Source organism: Oryza glaberrima, chromosome 5 (assembly GCF_000147395.1).
Source record: "Oryza glaberrima chromosome 5, OglaRS2, whole genome shotgun sequence".
In the NCBI taxonomy this organism is placed as follows: Eukaryota; Viridiplantae; Streptophyta; class Magnoliopsida; order Poales; family Poaceae; genus Oryza; species Oryza glaberrima.
In genome coordinates this window covers 9,930,582-9,941,032 of record NC_068330.1, presented here as the reverse complement: position 1 = coordinate 9,941,032, position 10,451 = coordinate 9,930,582, and positions in this window count along the sequence as shown.

Genomic DNA, 10,451 nt, shown 5'->3' with positions numbered 1-10,451 from the left:
CTGGCGGCACTATCTCATTGGGAATCGCTGTGAAATATATACTGATTATAAGAGTTTGAAATACATCTTCACTCAGTCGGATCTGAATCTTCGGCAGATAAGATGGTTAGAGCTCATCAAGGATTATGATGTGGGAATCCACTATCACCCTGGTAAGGCCAACGTGGTCGCAGACGCGCTGAGTCGAAAAAGCCATTGCAACACTCTTGGCGTCCGTGGCATTCCACCGGAACTTAATCAACAGATGGAAGCCCTGAACCTAAGCATCGTTAGCCATGGATTCTTGGCTACGCTGGAAGCCAAGCCTACCTTGCTCGATCAAATCCGCGATGCTCAGAAGAATGATCCAGATATGCATTTGATCCTCAAGAATATGAAACAAGGTAAAGCCGCTGGTTTCACAGAAGATGAACACGGAACCCTATGGAACGGAAATCGGGTATGCGTTCCAGACGACAGGGAACTTAAACAGCTGATACTTCAGGAAGCTCACGAAAGTCCTTATTCCATCCACCCTGGCAGTACAAAGATGTACTTAGACTTGAAAGAGAAATACTGGTGGGTTAGTATGAAGCGGGAAATTGCAGAGTTCGTGGCTCTTTGTGATGTGTGCCAGCGTGTCAAAGCAGAGCACCAACGACCGGCCGGACTTCTCCAACCTCTCCAAGTACCAGAGTGGAAATGGGACGAAATTGGGATGGATTTCATCACCGGACTTCCAAAAACCCAAGGCGGATATGATTCTATATGGGTGGTCGTGGACCGACTAACCAAGGTAGCTCGGTTTATTCCTGTAAAGAACACCTATGGAGGGAACAAACTAGCCGAACTCTACTTCGCTAGGATCGTGAGTCTCCATGGCGTTCCTAAGAAAATTGTATCTGATATGGGAAGCCAATTCACCTCTCACTTTTGGAAGAAGCTCCAAGAAGAGTTGGGTACCCGATTAAATTTCAGCACCGCGTATCACCCGTAGACAGATGGACAGACCGAGCGTCTGAATCAGATCCTAGAAGATATGCTCCGTGCCTGTGTCCTAGATTTTGGGAAGACCTGGGATAAGAGTCTCCCCTATGCCGAGTTCTCCTACAATAATAGCTACCAAGCCAGCATACAAATGGCACCCTATGAAGCGTTGTATGGACGTAAATGCTGGACACCGCTATTGTGGGACCAAGTTGGGGAAAGCCAAATGTTCGGGACTGATATCCTGAGAGAAGCTGAAGCTAAAGTCAGAACCATTCGGGATAATCTCAAGGTGGCACAGTCTCGGCAGAAAAGTTATGCAGACAACCGACGCCGTAACCTGGAGTTCGCAGTGGGCGATTGTGTACCTTCGGGTCATGCCATTGCGGGGCGTACACAGGTTTCAGACGAAAGGGAAGCTCGCACCTCGGTTCGTGGGTCCTTTCCGCATCATTGCTCGACGCAGAGAAGTTGCTTACCAGTTGGAGCTGCCCGCATCCTTGGGCAACGTGCATGATGTGTTCCATGTGTCGCAACTCAAGAAATGCCTTCGAGTGCCGTCCGAGCAGGCCGACTCAGAGCAGATTGAAGTTCGCGAAGACTTGACCTACGTGGAGAGACCGGTGAAAATCCTGGACGTCATGGAGCGCAGGACCAGGAACCGGGTAACCCGTTTTTGCAAGGTCCAATGGAGCAACCACGCCAAGGAAGAAGCTACTTGGGAGCGTGAAGACGAGTTGAAGGCAGCCCATCCCGATCTCTTCGCCAGTTCTTCCGAATCTCGGGGTCGAGATTCCGTTTAAGGGGGGTAGGTTTGTCACGTCCCAAAACGACCCTAAAATATATCCTTTAAATTTATGCCTAGAATAATTAAAATCCGTGTGAAAGCCTCCAAAAATTAAAATGTGCAAAGTAAAAGTCAAACAAGGCTTAGAGGATTTTTGCATATTTCCTAAAAGCCTAAAATGTGTAAATAAATTTTAGTGGAATTTTCAGAGCACAAATAATAATTAAGAAGAAATAAACAAAGTTGAAAAAGTTTTATAAAAAGAAAAACCCTAAAAGTCCCCCTTCCCTCCCTTGGGCCGGCCCGGCCCATCTCCCTCTCTCCCCCCCTCTCTCTCCTCTCTCCCGCGGCCCATTCGGCCTCCCTCCCCGCGCGTGCGCCACTGACGGGCGAGCCCGCCCGCCAACCTCGCTGACGGGTGGGGCCCACCCGTCATCCCCTTCCTCCCGCCACTCCCGCCGCCTCCCCCGCGCCCTAGCGCCGCCGCCGCCGCGAATCCCGCCGCCTCCCGCCGTCCCCACGTGCAATAAAGTGGGGGGAATCACTCCCCGTGATCCCCACTCCCTTTCCCCCCATTTTTTCCCTCTCTCTCTCTCGCGTTCAAACGGGCGGATTTGCCCCCGCAAATCTCGCCGGCGCCATTGATGGCGGCCGGACCTCCCGCGCCGGTTTTCTTCCCCTCCGGTCGCTCTCTCCCCCTACCAACCCTATTTAAACCTTTCCCGCACCTCCTCCGTCCGTTTCCGCCTCTCGCCGCCCTTCCTCCGCTCCGGTCGCCTTCCCCGTCGTCGCCGTCAACTTTGGGTGAGCCATGGAGCGCCGCCTCGTTTCCCCCTTTCCCTCCCCTCTCTCGGCCGCCGCTCCGCCGTGCCTATGGCCGCCGCCGGCGTCCATAGGGGCGCGGGCGCGCCGTCTCCCGCCGGCCGCGCCGGCTTGGCCGCCCTCGGGCGCGCCGAGTGGTTGCCGCGTGGGGCCCGGCCGTCAGCCGCCCGCGCCCTTGGGTGCGGCTGACGCGTGGGGCCCACGGCGCCGGCCGGTGTGAGCCCGCGTGCACCCGGTCCACCGTGGACCATGAGGCTACCGCGTGGGCCCCACTCCCGTGGACCCGGTCCGCGCGCCCTCTCCCCTCGCCTGACGCAATAAATCCCTTTTAAATTAAAATTTAAATGAAGAAATTCGCAAATATTCATTTAAAGAGCATATAAACTTGAAATGGTCATAACTTGGCCATTTGAACTCGGAATTGGACCGTTCAAGTCTCTAATTTTTCCTTAAGAAGTCAAGAACCCATTTTGTGCTTTGTTGCTGCTTGTTATATGGAGTTTATTAGAGTAAAAGCCCTTTTATTTTTTCCGTTGATCGTGTAGACGCTGCAGCTTCGGAAGATCCGCTCTACGTGGAGGTTGAAGCCGACGTTTGGGAAAGCGAGCAAAGCAAGTCACATCATCCTTGAACATATTGAATCCCAGTTTATAAAGTTATTTTGATTTAAATTATTGCATTATCGCTTTATTTAAATTCCTGCGTTATCACTGTTTTATCTAGCCATGCCTATTTACCTTTGTTATGACCTTATTATTGTTATTGTTACTATTACCTTGTTCACCCTAGGATAAACAAAACCCCAACTAGTGGACATTTTATTCATGGTTCCACTAGTATAAATTTAGGTAGATGCTTCGCTGATTAATAGGACAACATTAGGTGGTTTTATAACTCTAGACTTTGGGAATATTCATATCACTTGGACACCATGGAATGGTTGGATTATTGTGGAATTAGATTCACACCTCCCCCTCTGTTCAAAACCCTCAAAATGGTTTTAGGCTGGGCTCGGGGCGCATGGTTTTGATACTAGCACCTAGGCCATATAAGGACCGGTCTTCGGGCCTCTGTTGCAAAGCACTACCGTACTTCCACATGTCTAATGGGTAAGGCTTAGTTTGTGGCTCAGTCTGGTTATAAACAAAAGTACACGGATGGAGATGGACGAAGTCGGGGGTCGATGGACATCTCTAGGGCAAATGAAGGCTACACGAGCTGCGGCCCGGTAGTCGAGATGTCATGGCACAGGGCCGGTGTCCTGCTGCTAGGGGCTCAGTCCTGCCTACCTATCCCGGGGTTTCCGGCCGTAGGTGGAGTTGGGTCGGTACACTTGTCTATGGCTAGGATGGGTTGGAAACTATGTCACGTCTTCCGTTCGTATGCCGTGGTGGTATGTGGCACGTGGTCACACGTGAGGAAGATGTGTCTTGTGGGTAAAGATGTACACCTCTGATCAGAGTATAATCTATTCGAATAGCCGCGCCCTCGGTTATGGGCAAGCCGAGCAATGTACCCAAGTTAGTGTTTTAATTCTTAAAACCTGCTTAACAACTAAAATGTGGAATGGTTGGCCTGGGTTGGCTTGGGACGAGATGGGACCCAGGGTCGGATCGCCAGTTCGGTCTGAATCATCGTAGGCCTTGGGTTAAGGCAGGTTCGTGTGGGTTCACGGCCTTGTTTAATAATATTAAATAGTTCTAGGATCGTGTTTTAAATTTAGCTTTGAGCAACTAAGTGTCATTAAATGCTGTTTACTGCAAAAACCTAACCCCCCCCCTATATTGTAACTCCATTGTACTCCTTTGCATTTATTTTGCACTTATGGGTGTGTCTTGTTGAGTACGGTGGTTGTACTCAGTCTTGCTCAATTTTTTACCAAACCCAGAAGAGGAGCCCCTGAATGATGAAGGCTTTGGTGTTTAGCTCGTGCCTGCCGTCAAGCGCCTGTGGTCGTCGCCCTAGTCTTCCGCTGTTTCCCGTTTGTCTTTGTGTGTACTGGGCCTTCGCCGCCCATGTAATAAATTAACTATTTACTCTTCCACTTGATAAACTCTGAAATGTGTCAACTTTTGGTGTACCTTGCCTCCTGGGACAAGGAATAATACACACACGTAAGGAACACCCGTTGGGTTATTTTCGGTCGTGACACGCCTGCAGAGCCGAAGCCCCTTCCGCCACTGATTGTGGCTCTTGGCCAGGTGGTTGATGCTGCCCGGCAAAGTACACCGGCGGCTGTGCGGCTAGTGGCGGAGAGGGCTGGGTCACCACTTGCGGCCGGACTTGAGGTGGGGCATAGCCTGCCGAATACTGAAGGATTGGAGCCGACGTGGCCTTGGTCCGCCTTGTCGCCTCGTATGCTTGTTGTTGTTCTTGCATTTAGCGAAGCATGTCTTGGAACCGTGTCATGTTCTGCCGCATGGCTTCCATGTCGGCTTCGGCTTGCGCTTTGGGGTCCAGACTGATTTGGGCCTGTACAACGGTGAACGCAGTTGGCACCGCCGGCTGCGACGAGGCGGCTTGAGGCACCACCAGTTGGTTAGTCAAAAGGATCTCCGCCCTGGTCTGGAGTGCCCTTGCCGCCGCAGCTGCCTTCGCCACGTCGGCCATGTTCGGCACTTGCACTGAGGTTGCGGGGGCCGAAGACGGTTGTGGTGGCGCGGGGGCCGAAGGCGGCTGTGGTGGCGCTTGTGCTTCTCCATCTTCGGCCACGGACGCCGAAGGCTCTGCTCCTTCCTCGGTGGCCATGTCCGGTCCGGCGTCGCTCTCCTTCCGCCTGACAACCTTCTCCTTCACGACCCTCTTCGGTGGCATTCGCTCTCAGTGGTTTCGCTCGGAGTCCCCACGGTCAGCGCCAGCTGTTGTCGAAACGACAACTGCATACGTCGAAAGACGTGGTTACTCAACAGTGGTTGGGAAAAATGAAGTGTACTAAATTTTGAATTTCACTTGGGATCATCCCATTACATGGCCCTAGGGGACTATTTATAGCCCCATTACAGGTTCTTACTACCAGGGTTTAGGTTGTACAGGGGAATTTACATGATTACCCTTACAAAAGGGACATTTATAGGGGTACATAATGTTATAGGTGCTCATGGGCCCCTGATGGGCCGTCTGGCGATCGCCGGCCTAATGGGCCGGAAAGGCTTCCTCGGCCCTCGCGGGGGCGAACTTGTCAAGGCGAAGTCATCCTCCTTTGGCAGACAGTCTTCGCCTTGCACCCTTCGCCTGAGACGCCTCTGGCCTGGCGCTACTCTTCGCCTTGCGCCGTTCTTGCTCCATAGCCTTCGCCATGGGTTTCGGCAGGTTTGGTTGAAGGGCCTCATGCTATCCGCCAACAATTACCTTTATAAGCATTCTCTTAATTTAATACTAGAGTAAACTTATGCATAAATAGTTAAGAAGCTTATGACATGTGTAAGGTAATATCAACATCACCTCAGGTTAAGAAGAGTCTAAATATAACTTTTATAAACATTTACATACATTTAGGAAAGGAAAATAAGTCTTGCTAATTATCTAAAATAATTTGTGCAAGATAAAATCATTGGAAAATTCATGTAGGCTCTAATTAACCTATACAACACACAGTAATTTTGGTAAAATTTAATAACTAAATTTGATACCTCAAATAAATCAGTTAAACCAGTCAAATAATAGACTAATTATAATTCCTAATTGGCTAAAACCATACCTTGTCTAAAAGTGCAATTAGATGCATGGAAGTGTATAGGAGAAATAATTTATTCAAATACTAGGTCATTTATCATGAATAAATATAATTTTACCAGAATTTATCTTCTCTGTTTAGTCTCCTAAAAATTCAAACTAATTTCCAAAGAGCCCATTTTCTCCTAATTACTGTGAGTAATATATTCAAAATTTTTAAGTGCAATCAAAGAAAATGGAATCTAGATATCTCCAACTTTCATAAAAAAAAATCCACACTAATTTATCCTGGCCACAAAATAAACTATGGAGTTACAAAGAAAAGGTGAGAGAATTAATCCAAAAAATTCGTCCAAAACCACTTACACGGTTACACCCAATCATCTACTCGTACCACTCTCACCCACCTAGCCTATATCACCCTGGACCCACATGGAAACCTCTCTGAGTCACTTCTTCTGAGACCGAGGGCGCCGACAGGCACTGGACGGCGTCGACGCGTGGCCTCGACGTGGCAGCGCCGAACCGAGGCTTCACCTCCACCCAGCTGCATCGCCTCCTCCCCATTACCACTCCTGAGCCAAGCAAACCGAGGGGGAGAGCTCCGGCTTTTCTTTTTCATCTCGACCTTGCCGCCGGCCATGAAGACGACGGCCGTCGCCATCGCCATTGTACCATGGTCGTCTCCTCTCTTCTACCATTCCATACTCTCCTCCTCATGCAGATCATCTTCTATTTTGACACCACGTCATTTCATCCAGTGCAGCCACGAGAACGCAGAGCTCGCCGACGATGCTCTGGAGCGCGCACTGGACGCCGTCGTCGGGTTCTCGTCGTCGTTTTGACCGAACCGAACCACCCCAAGCCGAACTCTTGCGCCACCAGGATAGCCTCGACGTCCTCTTCGAAAGCCCTCAAGAACCCCAGCCAGTGCCGCAACGACGAGGGAGATCGGCGTCTTCTTCCTCAAGTCCGGCCGCCGACCACCGTCGTTGATTCCTTGATCCCGGGTGAGCTTCGGCGCAATTCCTCACTCGTGTAGCATCTTTAGATGATCGTTGAGCCGTTCCACTCTTTTTCATGACAGCTCGAAGTCCGGATGGTGGTTGTTACCGTTGCCATGCCGATTTCCGCCGCGGGGATATCCTCTGCATCATCGTCACTATCCAGGCCTACCCGTACCTCGTCCGAGATTTGGTGAGCACCCTGCAGCCTATGGAACATACATGCATGCACCCAATTAACCAATAGAAGCACATGCACCACCACCCGAAAACATCCTCTACTCGGACTCGCTGCTGGCGCTACTCCGATGTCCGCTATCTGAGAAATGCATAGGAATGGAATCGCGATAGCATGCCCTTCATTTTCTATTTTGGTCGCAACCCCAACGGAGTCACCGTTTGTCGCCAACACTGGCGAGCAGAGGTGCCGCCCATGGCTGCTCTGCTGCTTATCGAATGGAGAGGAAACAGGGACTTCATTTTGAGAATTTAAACAAATATAAGGTTCATTATGTAATGTTTCCACTCAATGACATATGGACCTAGGACTGCGGGTTGATTTCCTGAAACCATAGAGGCCTTTTTGCATATTGGCCTCAGACCGACAGGTTGACCCCATGAGTTTAAAATCTGAAAATGTAAAAGATAATACTAAAAGCCTTTACTTTTAAACAGGAAAACACCTAAACTTGTAAAATCCATATAAAATCAAATATAACTCTTTTTGAGATTATTCAAATTTCTGTGAACTCACCAAGTTATGAAATTTAATGTTATGGAATAAAAACTTGCACTCACAGTACAAATGTAGCCTCTAAAATTTATCTAAGATAAATCATACATAAAGCATATACAAACTTATAAAATGCATACAAAATTCATTTCAACTCATTTTAGAGAAAACTTAGTTTCTACATATCCACCAACATGTTCTCTAAAAACAAAGTAAAATAAAACATATACACACTTTACATCAAATGCCTCTAAAACTATTATCTTTAAAATAACTAGTTTTGCATAAGCTGAACTTTAGAAGTTCATATAAAATTCATCTTTGATCCTTTTTGAGTAAACTCAAGTTATGTAGAATCATAGAGTTGTGCACTTCAATGTTATAAAATAAAATGACATAGTTACAGTATAATAAAAACCCCTAAGCATTTATATAAGGAATAAGCAACATGGAGCATACCTTAAATTGTAAAATTTGTAGAAAAATCATCTTTAGTCGAAATGAAGTGAACCAAATTTCTGTAGAACCAGCAAGTAATATTCTTCAACCTAGTAGAGTGAATTATGGAACCCTCTATACAGACCATAGCTCTAAACCTTAATTTGGTAGAATAGGTACTAAACCCATAATAGTGGTTAAACAATACATATGAATAGATATATATATATATATATATATATATATATATATATATATATATATATATATATATATATATATATGCATGGTAGCTCCAAATAAAACTTGTTAGGACCAGTGGAGCCATAGTTCCATCCCCATCCACCAAAACTTAGATGAACTTAGCTCATATAAAAATTTCTAGGTTGATATAATATATTGCTAGCATAGACTAGAGCTTCCCTAGTTTATAAAAATATGAACCATGATAATAAAAACCATAAGCTTATGAACTAAGGTTAGATTAGTTAACTAAAATACTCATTTTATTCATCACTACCTAGATGAGGCAAGTTCTAGACCTAAACCTCTAAAGCCATGAACCTATACAACACTATACACCTATAACACATTATAACTTTTAAAATACATAAAGAATTCACATTAACTCCAAAAATTATGAAACCAAATGTGTTGGTCTTAGAAAACATATATATTCACCCCAGCAAACACAAACTTAATAAGAATCACCTTACAACAGCATTTCACAATAGTACCTAAGTAAATCCTATACTATACCGAGCAAACTTCTAAAATTCATAACTCCTAAATAAAAAGAGATAAAATAGAAATTCTTTCACTTAAATTCATCTTAGACCAGTACCTATCCACTGTGCACAAATCATGCATTTTAGAGCATTTTGGATTTTTCGCATATTTCGGTGTTTAATTGCAAACGTGTACTTTATATAGATAATTGCTTAATCGGTGAAGAAGTGAATTAGGTGCTGACATTTTCCAAATTCAAGGCAAGTCCCACCTTCCTCTCTTTGATCACATTGAACCTATGTTTTGGAGGTTATTGAAAATGTTTGCAAATCTTGCATGTCGATTGTACACTAATAAATTAAAATTTTGTTAAACTTGATAGACAAACTCGTACTACTTGCATTATCATCTTAACTCCACATATATCCATATGCCTCATTCCTAACCTTAGGAACAATATGACTATACACTTTATATATGAGTTTTGGTGACACTAGGTTACTATAATGCTTAGCCATGCTTAGAATGGTCTTCCTTGTCATTATGGGCTCATTACAAACATGAAAATTGATTTTTAAATAATCTTGACAGAACTTTAATACTTGTGATTTTGATAAATAAAATGGTGGAAAACATGGATTTTAGGTTTGGGCCTTAAGTGGTGCACATATGGTGATTAGTTGTGTACCGATAGGGAGAGAGTGTGCCCAAACTGACCTAAGGACTTCACTCGATGTCAGTTCATTTCGTATACAATACAACCACATATGCTAGTATGGGATAGCACAAGCTTAGTAAATTATTTATGTTTTAGCCTTACATTCTGGTAGGTCGGTGTGTATGAGTTCATATAATTCAGAGGAGCTTCCTATTTACCCCGAAGTAGTAGTTTAGGTGACTAAGCGTGTCCAATACAATGGTATTGTGCCACGTGGTGGGTTCCCGTTGTGTGCGCCACCACGGCGTTAAGTTTAAGGCGTGGGCCCGCCACTTAACGGTTCTAGGTCATATTTCCAGTATGACTAGGATGGAGGAACACGTATCGTGCTGGTGTAAGGCTAAATCATGAATTTTGGAAAAGCTTTGTTGTAGGTAATAAATCGGGTACTTATGTATCGCATGCCATGCTCTTGCATGATTATTATTTCGCATCATGTGGGTAAAGTGTACAAACTCTGCAGAGTAAAAACTAATCGATTAACCGTGCTCGCGGTCATGAGCGGCGTGTGGATATGTATTGAGTATAGACTTGTGTTTATTCTTCTAAAAGCAGAAATTTACCTTCAAATTGTGATGAGAT